This window comes from Capsella rubella, unplaced genomic scaffold (genome assembly GCF_000375325.1).
Source record: "Capsella rubella cultivar Monte Gargano unplaced genomic scaffold, Caprub1_0 scaffold_6, whole genome shotgun sequence".
Lineage (NCBI taxonomy): Eukaryota > Viridiplantae > Streptophyta > Magnoliopsida > Brassicales > Brassicaceae > Capsella > Capsella rubella.
The window spans coordinates 10,969,796-10,982,098 of record NW_006238918.1 but is presented as its reverse complement, the minus strand read 5'-3'; the positions used below and the strand labels follow the sequence as shown (position 1 = coordinate 10,982,098).

General features: G+C 41.7%; 1 non-coding gene and 1 pseudogene across 1 annotated transcript; one reads left to right on the top strand and one right to left on the bottom strand.

Moving 5' to 3' along the window:
• Positions 1-5,334: 5,334 nt before the first annotated feature.
• LOC111830285 lies at positions 5,335-5,438 on the bottom strand. The gene has a single exon (XR_002833669.1). It is a non-coding gene; the product is annotated as a small nucleolar RNA R71 (small nucleolar RNA).
• Positions 5,439-6,107: 669 nt separating this feature from the next.
• On the top strand, positions 6,108-10,477 carry LOC111829963 (annotated as a pseudogene).
• The last annotated feature ends 1,826 nt before the right edge of the window (positions 10,478-12,303 follow it).

Genomic DNA, 12,303 nt, shown 5'->3' with positions numbered 1-12,303 from the left:
ACATGCAGTTGTAGAGTTGGAGAAAAACTTGGCAAGAAAAGACTACTTGCATTGATCCCAGGAAGTGATAGATCCTGGAGAAAGAGTTTTCTCCCATTGCATTGATGAGCTTTGTCACCCAAAAAGAATGGAAAGAGTTGTAACTTGAAATCGTCCTCACTGACTCCATTGATCTTGGTGAGACTGTAAAGACGATCGAACTCATCGAGGTGATCCAGGGAGTGTTCCATAGGCAGACCATGAAATTTATATTGCTGCACTATGGAGATCAGGCTACTCTTGATCTCGAAATTGTTGTTGTGCACGGCTGGAGGCACTATATCCTAGCGATGGGTATGGTTGCGTGGAGCATCACCAACTCCAATCCGTGTAGGTGTCCGTGGTGGAAGTGGTTGTTGAGGGTTTTCCATCTCCACTTGTGGTGGTGTAACTCTGTTGCATTGCTGTCTTGATGTATGTACCAAGCGATCAATAAAGTCGGAGGGCTGAAACAAGTTATCTGTGCCTTGCGACCGTGTGTGCATACAACTCAAATCAACTTAGCTCGCGAGACGGTTGAGTGTGTCAGTAGAGTAGGAGTAGTTGAGCAAGAGTTGTACATGAATCAATAGACAAGCAGAAAGAAAAGAGTGAGTAACTGTAGTTAATGTTGAGTAAGAACTATAGTGAATGTTGAATAAGAAATCTCAAATGTAACAAACGAACACTCAAATGGCAGCGGCGACAAATTGATACTAGGATTTTACTACCAATTACCCTAGAGTACTATCATGTCATTGCAGTACAATATGTATCAGTCCAATCAGGTGTGATGCTAGCAATCAAGATATATCAGAACTGATTAAGTCAAGCGAAGTATAAATGATTTTGGTTTTCAATGATCCTAAGCAGAAATGTTAAACATGCGATAAATGTAAGGGTGCAAAACATAGACTATCATGCATAAGCTAAAACGTAATGATTATCAATACTACTAAGAAGACAGAATAGAATAAGTAAATAGCAAGTGAATAAAACATAAAACACAAATGGATAGAAGATCCTGAGGATGAGGTAATTGATGTAGTGGAGTATGCTAATCTACGTAGAGTGTTTAACAAACGACAAACATAATAATCCATAGACAATGAACATCAAATACTAGTTTATCCAATCTCTTGGCAGAAACTATCATGTTTACAACACTTCCTAATCTCAAACCTCTTTGATGAAACATGCAGTAAACAAGCATGAAGAAACAGTCCATTAATGTCAATAAACTTCCTAGACATCTAATCTCTTAGGCTAAGCAAGTATATCTCTAGTATTAGTTGTTTAGACATTTCATCGAACACTTGGTAGGTGCTGAAATGTCTGGGATCTAATTCCACTTGATCAGAGAAGAATTAGCTATGAATACTCTAATCCAGAAGGGAACAAACGAATCTAACTTAAACAATCTAGCAAACTAACATTTACCACCTAATCTATTTCATCCTCAAGAACCCTAACACTACTCAGACACGGAAATCATGTTAAACATCACAAACCCAGAATTCTTCAAAAGATGCATAATAATAAAGATGATAGGAAGATTAACAATAATGATCCAAGAACTAAGTGCAAAATCTTAATAACTTAAAAGATATCTGAATTACAATTTTCTGGATTGTTTGTTAGCTAACAACAAGTACCTAAAGATACAAATTTGATCCCCTGGACAATGCCAAAAGAGACCTATTTATACCAATGCTTGGCCAAATTTTAAAACATAAAACGACAAAGTAAAAAGCGGTTAAAAAGTTGTAGTGACCCTGTTGGTCGAGTGAGCGTGTCGAGTAACACATAATTTCTTCTCTGCATCATTACAGCTTACTCGACCATGTATCTCGAGTGAGCGTGCGAGTGATCTGTGAAATCATTTGCTACTCCTTTGCTTTGCTCGATCGTGTCACTCGAGTGTGTGCATCGAGTGACAGGTGATTCTGCTTCGCGTCCCTTCTGCTCACTCGATCTGCTACTCGAACGTGTACGTCTGCTGCTCAATCGATCGTCGATGTATTTGCAATGTATCTCTGCTGCTTTGATCGTGTGCCTGTCGAGTGATACTTGTTCCTCTTCTTTGTGATGCATGTCTGTTTAGTACTTGAAACACTCCAATATGCAAAATGTATGCAAGACATGCATGATATGCACAAAACCTACCTAAGTATGCAAAACATGGAGAAAGTGATCAATATGATGTGAATCAACAAGTCAATGATGCTAAAAAGATGATGAATACATGCTCAAAAAGTGATGAAATACAGACTTATCAGCTTGCTAAGATTGTCTTTGTCGAGTTCCGGTAGAGTCTTTGCTTTGTCTTAGAGTTGTTTGCTAGGATTGGCCGTGTAGCTTGCTAGGTTTGCTTGCTAGTAGTGTTGCTTGTGCTTGTTGTTGTGTTGTTTGTTTTAACAACATGCCGAGAAGACTCACTGAGGCAAAAAGGCAAAAGACGAAGATGACCGAAGGAGAAACCAAAAAGTGACCAGACCTCGACGATTGAAAGAGATCCGAAAGTCAATCCATGCAACCAGTAGCCGAGACGAATGCACAAAGGAAGACCATAAGCGATCAAGAGAAAAATCAAAATGGGGCAAATAATTGGCCGAGATGCCAACAAGATTTAGTCGGAAAACACTAAGGAAAAATCAGTTGGAAAATCTTTATTGAGTGAAGAAAACATCGGAGCTAAGTATGAAGAAGAAGTGATTACTCGAGTATTTAACCTGATAACTTAACCGAAATAAAGTATATGCGGGATCACAAGTAGCAATGGTACACTAAAGACTTGCGAGACTCGTTCTTAGCTAAAGCGGAAAAGACTTGTTGTTTAGCTTTTCAGTTTTGTAAAGAAAAATGCAAATAAAAGAGAGATTTAAACTTATGAATTAAAGACATTGGGCTGCAGGGTATTTTCAGAGAATCAATGAATAACAAATAAAAGGCAATAAGGAATTCAAACATGAAGAACCGTTCTTGAACATGAACAGAAGTTTAGACTAATTCTCTCTCAAGACATTAGTCACTAAATTTTAACTATTCAATTACTAAACTCTCATTTGTAATTTCCTACCCAAATTCGCATTATCAAACAGGTTCATTTGGTTCACAAAGCATTCTAACATCAACTCTCGCAGGTTAGAAATACTATGCTCAATTTACATTCGTTCAGGCATTTTATCGAACATCTCTGAAACACATAAAAGCCTAAGTTCTAAAACAGGGTGATCAATCCTATTCTAGCATTGAGAACATGTAAATTGAAGAACCTAATGATTTAAGAATTCCCTAAGACATCTAATCCATCAAATCATTGAATTCTCCTACTTGAAACCCTAAAACCCAATTAAAAGACTACTCAGACATAGCAATTGAAACAAAGCAAATAGATATGAAAGAAAACATGCTGAAATTGTAAATATAATAAGAAAGGGTTTAGAAATCTTCTCCAAGTGTCAAAAGGATGTATTCTTGTCCCAAAATTGTTTTGAAAGCAAAGAACAATGTTTAGAACTGAAAAATATGAAGGATCGCTGCTAAAAAGTCGACTCTAGGGTATAAAAACAATAGGAGACGAGTTGGATCTGTTTCGGATCGAATATGGGCCAAAATCTGCGTCAGAGGTAAGGGACCGATCGATCCAATGGTGACCGATCGATCTAATGCTCCCAGGGTTTACTTCTCCATCAGCTTCAACAACTCGTCAGAATGACCTGTCTTCAATAAATCGTGTGTAACCCGTGAATGCACCGTTAGATTTCCTTGAAATCACTTGCAAATGAAAGCTAACATCTGTCTTCATCTTGTGTCAAAGTATAAGAAAGATCTAACAGTGTAAAATTGTTCATCTGATCCCAAACATTTGATACTTCTACTTGAATCTACATCTCCAAATGTGTGTTTGCATCCCAAATCGGCTCATTTTATTCCAAAGCAACCTAAAACCTGTAAAGACTCTATAATGGACTAAAGGACTCTAAAAACACACTTTGACTAAATAAAAGTTATAAAATAAAAGAGAAAAGAAAGACTTAAACCGATAAAAACACAATATATCAAGAAGCAAAAATCTCAAGAAATCGAAGCCGAAGGAAGGCCAAGGAAGAAAACCAAGTTTACATGATGAAGATCGAAGGGAGATCAAAATCTAAGTGATGGAGATCGAATCAAGGAAAGACCAAAGAAGATGATGGAAATCCGTTCCAACCCAAAGCAAGAAGGAAGATGGAGTAATCGAAGGAGGCCGAGAAGAAAATTGTCGAAACCAAAGGAGTTGACCAAAAGAAGACCAATGGAGATGACCATGAAGACCCAGAGACCAAAAAAGAAGAAACATTTAAGAAGTTAAAGACGACGAGCGAAGGAGTGAAGACCAGTAATTAAATTCGAGGACGAATTCTTATAAGGAGGGGAAAATGTAGTGACCATCACCTTGATCTAGTAACCGGATGAAAAATAATCGATGAACGGGTGAGAAAAGAATTCTGAAAGACTTAGAAGAAGTAAAGATGGTGATCTATCGAAGCATTACCGAAAGAAACCCAGTTTGGTCGAGAGTTATACGAAGGAACGTATCCAGAGAAGTGCGTTATCGACCACACGAAGACTGGACCCGAAAGTGAAGCAAAGTATCTTGACCCAAAGTTTTAAATTGGATAAGTATGAAGTTCTATTGAGAAGGATTGCCAAAATAACAAAGAATAGTCGAAGATGGTCAAGACACCATCGATCCTGTCGATCCGCGACGACAGCCGGTCGAGAAAAAATCGAAGAAGTGAAGATCGAAGCCAAACCAAAGTAAATTCTCGATGCACAACCAACGATAAGGTGTTTTGAAGAGAGTTTGTCGAAGAGTTGCCTGCATCACGACAGCAACGCAACAGAGTTACACCACCCCAAGTGGAGATGGAAAACATTCAACCACCACCCCCACCACGGGCACCTACACGGATTGGAGCTGGTGATGCTCCATGCAACCATACCCATCGTCAGGATATAGTGCCTCCAGCCGTGGCGAACAACAACTTTGAGATCAAGAGTGGTCTGATCTCCATGGTCCAGCAAAATAAATTTCATGGTCTGCCTATGGAAGACCCCCTGGATCACCTTGATGAGTTTGATCGTCTCTGTAGTCTCACCAAGATCAATGGGGTCCTTGAGGACGGTTTCAAGCTACGTCTCTTTCCATTCTCTTTGGGTGACAAAGCTCATCAATGGAAGAAAACTCTTCCTCCAGGATCTATCACTTCTTGGGATCAATGCAAGCAGTCGTTTCTTGCCAAGTTTTTCTCCAATTCTAGAACTGCACGTCTGCGCAATGAGATCTCTGGGTTCACTCAGAAGAACGGAGAAACGCTTTGTGAAGCCTGGGAACGCTTCAAAAGTTATCAGTCTCAGTGCCCCCGCCATGGCTTCACCAAGGAGTCTCTCCTCAGTACTCTTTACCAGGGTGTTCTCCCAAAAATCCGGATGTTGCTTGACACTGCCAGCAATGGCAACTTTCTGAACAAGGACGTCGAACAAGATTGGGAGCTTGTTGAAAACCTATCCCAGTCTGATGGCAACTACAATGAAGATTATGATAGAACCATCAGGGCAAGCACAGATCTTGATGAGAAGTACAAGAAGGAGATGAAGGCTGTGAATGATAAGTTGGACAAGCTATTGATGAGCCAGCAGAGCAACATCCATTACGTCTCTGAAGACGACCCTTTCCAGATTCTGAATGGGGAGGGAGAACAATCTGAGGAGATAAGTTATGTCCAGAACCAAGGTGGATACAATAAGGGTACAATCCTTATAAGCAGAATCCCAATCTGTCTTATATGAGCACCAATGTTGCAAACCCCCAGGATAAGGTTTATCCACCTCCACAACAGCAGCAGCAGCAGCAGGGGCATAACAAACCATTTGTGCCCTACAACCAAGGTTATGTGCCCAAACAACAATTTCAGCAAGGTTACCAACCTCCAGCAGGACCACCACCAGGATTCCAACCTCAACATGCTCCGCCTCCAACAGCACCAGACCATGACATGAAAAACATGCTTCAGCAACTCCTATAGGGACAAGCAAGTGGCTCCATGGACAATGCTAAGAAGTTTGCTGAGCTAACTCAGAGATTGGACTGCTCATACAATGATCTGAACATGAAGATTGAGACTCTGAATTCCAAGATCAAGTATATGGAGGGCAAAACTGCTTCTACTTCTGCCCCAAAGCCTGGCCAACTCCCAGGAAAATCTGTTCAGAATCCTAAGGAGTTTGCTCATGCCATCACACTGAGGAGCGGTAAAAACTTGCCTCACAGACAAGGACCTGTTGTAGTCACTGAGGACAGTGAAGACTTGGGAGGGGAGGATGTATGTTAGAATGAAGATCCGGTTGTTCCTTTGGAAGAATCAGAAGTCGTACCTGAAGAAGCTCCTCAACCTGCTGAGAAACATGTTGAAACACCTGCAGCATCCAAGGATAAGCCTTCGAGATACCCCACCATACAAACCACCTCTACTATTTACAGGACGATTCAAAAAGCAGCAAGCTGAGAAGTATAAGGCTTTATTTGAAAAGCAAGTGAGAGAGATTGAGTTGAGAATGCCATTGCTGGATGCATTCGCACTTGTCCCTCCTTATCAGAAGTTCCTCAAAGATTTGGTTATGGAGAGAAGAAAAGAAGTCCAGGGCATGGTGATATTGAGTTATGAATGCAGTGCCATTATTCAAAAGAAGATCACTCCCTTGAAGCTTAAGGATCCTGGATCCTTCACTCTACCCTGCTCACTAGGCCCCCTATCTTTCAGCAGATGCCTATGTGATCTTGGAGCTTCTGTGAGTCTTATGCCATTGTCTGTGGCTAAGCGTTTAGTATTCACAAGATACAAGGCATGCAACATATCTCTCATTCTAACTGACAGATCAGTGAGGCTCCCACATGGACTCTTGGAAGACCTGCCAATAAGAATTGGTGTTGTTGAAGTTCCCACGGATTTTGTTGTCTTGGAAATGGATGAAGTGCCTAAAGATCCTCTGATTCTTGGAAGACCTTTCCTAGCCACTGCTGGAGCTATCATTGATGTTAAGAAGGGGAAGATAGACTTATGCTTTGGAGAAGACTTCAAGATGACATTTGACATCAAGGAGTCTATGAAGAAACCAACAATCAATGGCAAGGTGTTCTGGATAGAGGAGATGGATCAGCTAGCTGATGAGCTTTTAGAAGAACTTGCTGAGGAGGATCATCTCAAGACAGCATTGACAAAGAATGGATCAGATGGATTTCTTCATGGTGAGACCAAAGTCAACAAGGTCTACGAAACGTTACTGGATACCTACAAGGCAACTGATGATTCAGAACGTTTTGATGAATTGGATAAGTCTGTCAAGTAGGTATGCATAGTAGAGGAGGAAGTCAGTGGCAGCCCGATCACTCACCCTGCTGTTGACCCTGTCAATGCAGCTGATGATGACTGGTCAGAGTTAAAAGCTCCCAAGGTTGAGCTCAAACCGCTACCCTCAGGACTGAGGTATGTATTCATTGGATCCAACTCTACTTATCCTGTCATTGTGAATGCTATCTTGAGTAATGAGGAATTAGAGTTGCTAGTCACTGAGCTTAGAAAATATACAAGGGCCATAGGCTATTCCTTAGATGATATCAAGGGGATCTCACCTAGTCTCTACATGCATATGATCAATCTGGAAAATGAATCATACTCTAGTATTGAACCTCAAAGGAGATTGAATCCTAACCTTAAGGAAGTTGTGAAAAAAGAAATTCTTAAACTGTTGAATGCTGGGGTTATCTATCCTATCTCTGATAGTACTTGAGTATCCCCAGTGCATTGCGTGCCTAAGAAAGGAGGAATTACAGTGATAAAAAATGAAAAAGATGAATTGATCCCCAATAGGACTATCATTGGCCATAGGATGTGCATTGATTATAGAAAACTGAATGCTGCATCTAGGAAAGATCATTTCCCTCTTCCTTTCATTGATCAAATGTTAGAACGATTAGCCAATCATCCCTACTACTGTTTCCTTGATGGGTATAGCGGATTTTTCCAAATCCCTATCCACCCAAATGATCAGGAAAAGACTACGTTCACTTGTCCATATGGCACATTTTCCTACAGACGCATGCCTTTTGGTTTGTGTAATGCACGTGCAACATTTCAGAGGTGTATGACCTCTATATTCTCAGATTTGATAGAGGAGATGGTGGAGGTATTCATGGATGATTTTTCCGTGTATGGCTCCTCCTTCTCCTTATGTTTGTTGAATCTCTGCAGGGTATTAGCAAGATGTGAGGAGACAAGCATGGTGCTTAATTGGGAGAAGTGCCACTTCATGGTGAACGAAAGGATAGTGTTGGGACACAAGGTATCAGAGAAAGTGATTGAGGTTGATAAGGCAAAGATTCAGGTCATGTTACAGTTGCAACCTCCAAAGTCAGTCAAGGATATAAGGAGTTTCCTCGGGCATGCTAGGTTTTACAAAAGATTCATCAAGGACTTCTCAAAGATTGCACGACCCCTTACAAGACTGCTTTGCAAGGAGGTCGAGTTTGTTGTTGATGAGAGCTGTCTGGAAGCTTTCAACAAGATCAAGGAAACGTTAGTCTCAGCACCAATAGTCCAAGCTCCAGACTGGGATCATCCTTTTGAGATAATGTGTGATGCCTCAGATTATGCAGTAGGGGATGTGTTGGGGCAGCGAATAGAAAAGAAACTGCATGTCATCTACAATGCGAGCAGAACCCTTGATGAGACACAAGGGAGGTATGCAACAACAAAGAAAGAGCTCTTGGCTGTAGTCTTTGCGTTTGAGAAATTCAGAAGTTACTTGGTAGGATCAAAAGTGGTAGTCTACACAGACCATGCTGCGCTTAGACATATATATTCCAAGAAGGATACCAAGCCGAGACTGCTAAGATGGATACTTCTACTCCAGGAGTTTGATATGGAGATTGTTGATAAGAAGGGGATAGAGAACGGCGTTGCTGATCACCTGTCTAGAATGAGAATAGAAGATCCAGTCCCAATTAATGACTCTATGCCTGAAGAACATCTTATGGTTGTTGAGATATGCAAGAAGATGCATCAAACAGGAATGGCTATGAATGAGCTTCAATGTCTAGCAGTCAATTCAGAGAGTATGCCCTGGTATGCAAATGTGGTGAACTACAAGGTCTGTGGAGAGATTCCTGCAGACATAGATCCTTATAGGAAAAAGAAGTTTTTCAGAGATGTCAACCACTACTTCTGGGATGAATCTTACTTGTACAAGAGAGGTTCATATGGGCTGTTTAGCAGATGCATAGCAGAAGGAGAAGTGCAGGGAGTGTTTGAGCACTGTCATAGATCCGCATATGCAGGACACTTCGCTACATTCAAGACAGTTCAGAAGGTTCTACAAGCAGGCCTTTGGTGGCCAACGTTGTTCAAGAATACAAACAGTTTCATTACCAAGTGTGACGCTTGCCAGAGGATGGGTAACATCAACAGAAGGAATGAGATGCCTCAGAATCTGATTTTGGAAGTAGAAATTTTTGATGTTTGGGGAATTGATTTCATGTGACCGTTCAACCCTCCATCAAATGGCAACGTCTACATTCTGGTTGCAGTTGATTATGTTTCAAAATGGATTGAAGGCATTTCAAGTCCCACCAATGATCACAAGGTTGTTCTTAAACTGTTCAAGAGCATCATCTTTCCCAGGTATGGAGTACCAAGAGCAGTGATCAGTGATGGTGGTACACACTTCATCAACAAGGTTTTTAAAAGCATGTTGAAGAAGTATGGTGTGAAGCATAAGGTGTCTACAGCCTACCATCCCTAGACATGTGGACAAATTGAGGTCTCTAACAAGCAGATAAAAGGAATCTTGTCAAGAGTTGTTGGGGCTTCGAAAAAAGATTGGTCTACCAAGTTGGATGATACTCTATGGGCGTACAGATCAGCTTTCAAGACACCAATAGGAAGGACGCCTTTTCAGTTGGTGTATGGTAAAGCATGTCATCTCCCTGTGGAGATTGAGTATAAGGTGCTTTGGGCTATCAAGCTTCTGAACTTGGACATTGATGCAGCCCAGACAAAGAGAGTTCTTGACATCCATGAACTTGAGGAAATCAGATTTAATGCTTTTGAAAGTTCCAAAATCTATAAAGAGAGAACCTAAAGCTTTCCATGACAAAAGGATTGTTGTTAAGGAGCTTAAGGCTGGAGATCATGTCTTGCTGTTTAATTCCAGACTTAAGCTGTTTCCTGGAAAGCTCAAGTCTAGATGGTCTGGACCGTTTGAAATCAAGGATGTTTTGCCATTCGGTGCGATCACTCTCCTGAACAAGGATGGCAGCGAGTTCACTGTTAACAGTCAACGTGTCAAGCGATACCTACCTGATCAAGAGACACCAGAGGGGTCCTCCATGCCTCTCTATGAGCCTCCCAAAGCCTAAATGGCATAAACAATCAAGCTTAGTGACTTTAAACAAGCTCACTTGGGAGGAAGTCCCAAAGGTATCCCTGTACATATTGCTTAGGATTTTTTGTGTTTTTGGTTTTCTGGTTATTAGGAATTCAGACAGATGTAGTGATGCAATGAATATCAGAGGAGATATGCAGACACAGTGAAGAACATGGAGTGGGAGACAATTATTTGGTTGGGTTGCAGTATATATATATATATAAAAAAAAAAAAAAAAAAATCATCCCACTCGACCAAACCTCTTATCCTCTCCTACTCCACACAAAATCTTATCCCTCTCACTCGACATTTCTCTCCATCACTCGTTTTCTTTTTCTCTCTCACTCGATCTTCATCTCCTCATCATCCACTCGACCGGCGCTTGACTCACTCGACGGTGAAGCTCTAGCTCGACTCGTCGGATTTCAGCTCACTCTCGCCGTTTACTCACTCGAGCTGCTTTTCCAACCAACGAGAACTCGACCCACCGTCTAATTTCTCTCCGTGCGAATCGAGTATCCGTTCGTCTTCAGCTCTCTCTCTTCAACCACTCGACCGTTGTCACCTCGATTACTTGACGGTATCACCTTTCGCGACCCTTACTCGACTCACTCCCCCACTGAAAAGTCTCGCTTCGACTCTAGCCACTCGATCCGCAACGTCTCCATACTCGGCGGATACTCGATTCACGACTGCAGCGAGCTCACAGTCGGAGTATCACGCGTCCATCCGCTCCTCACCATCGTCTCTGCATCACCCTTTACTCGACGTGAATACCCAAGCCGAATACTCACTCGACCAACAAGTGTTTGTCTCACAACTCATCTCTTTTACATTTGCTCATTTTTCTTCATTTTTGAAACACTAACAAGCTAATTTTTAGCTTTGAGTTTCAACTGTTTCAGTTTCACAATGTCAAGAGATTTGTTGCATGAAATGCGTGAGAAGTATGGTTGTAAACCAACAGAGCGTGCATCTCCTCAGTCTATGTCTAAGGTTTATATGGAGAAGAAGAAAGCTGCATATGAGAGAGCGTCTGGTGTTGGTCCTTCTCAGGCAAGAAGCAGAGCTAAGTCTTCGGGTAAGAAACTAATGGAGCTGCAGGATGATGACAGTGATTATGAGCTTGAAGAGCATCCACCTGTCCCAGCTCGCAAGTCAGTGCAGAAGAAGAAGACAGAGAAGTGGTTAGCCCCGGGAGAGTATTACAAGCTGTTTCAGCAGCATGAGTTTCAGGGCACGAGGTATCCTTACCAGCAGACGATGGATGAGCTGGCTATCTCGAGTGATGTCGAGTATATGTTCGAGCATTGTCATCTCAGCACCCTCATGACTAGCCCGCGAAACGCATACCGAGAGGAGACAATTCAGTTCCTCTGTACGCTAGCCATACATCTTTATGAGGATGATCCGGACATATAGTCAGATGGAGGATTGGGATACATCACTTTCACTATCCATGATCACGAGTATGTCCTGACCATCAGAGAGTTGGAAGGTTTGTTTGGGTTCCCTAATGAAACAGGGACTGGGCAAAGGATTGATAGAGATGAATTGTTGGCTCTTTGGGAAACGATTGGGAATGAGAAGAAGTTTGCTTCATCTAGGACCAAGAGCAACTACATCAGAAGTCCTGTTATCCGCTACTTCCATCGGTCAATTGCAAACGTGTTCTTCGCGAGGGAGACAACATGGACACTGATCAACGGGGAGCTGGAGATGATTGATCTTGCACTCAAAGATCTCCTGTTAACAGCAGTAGATGGGACACTACTGCGAGGTGATACGACTGATACATCCCCCTCGTTCACTCTGTTG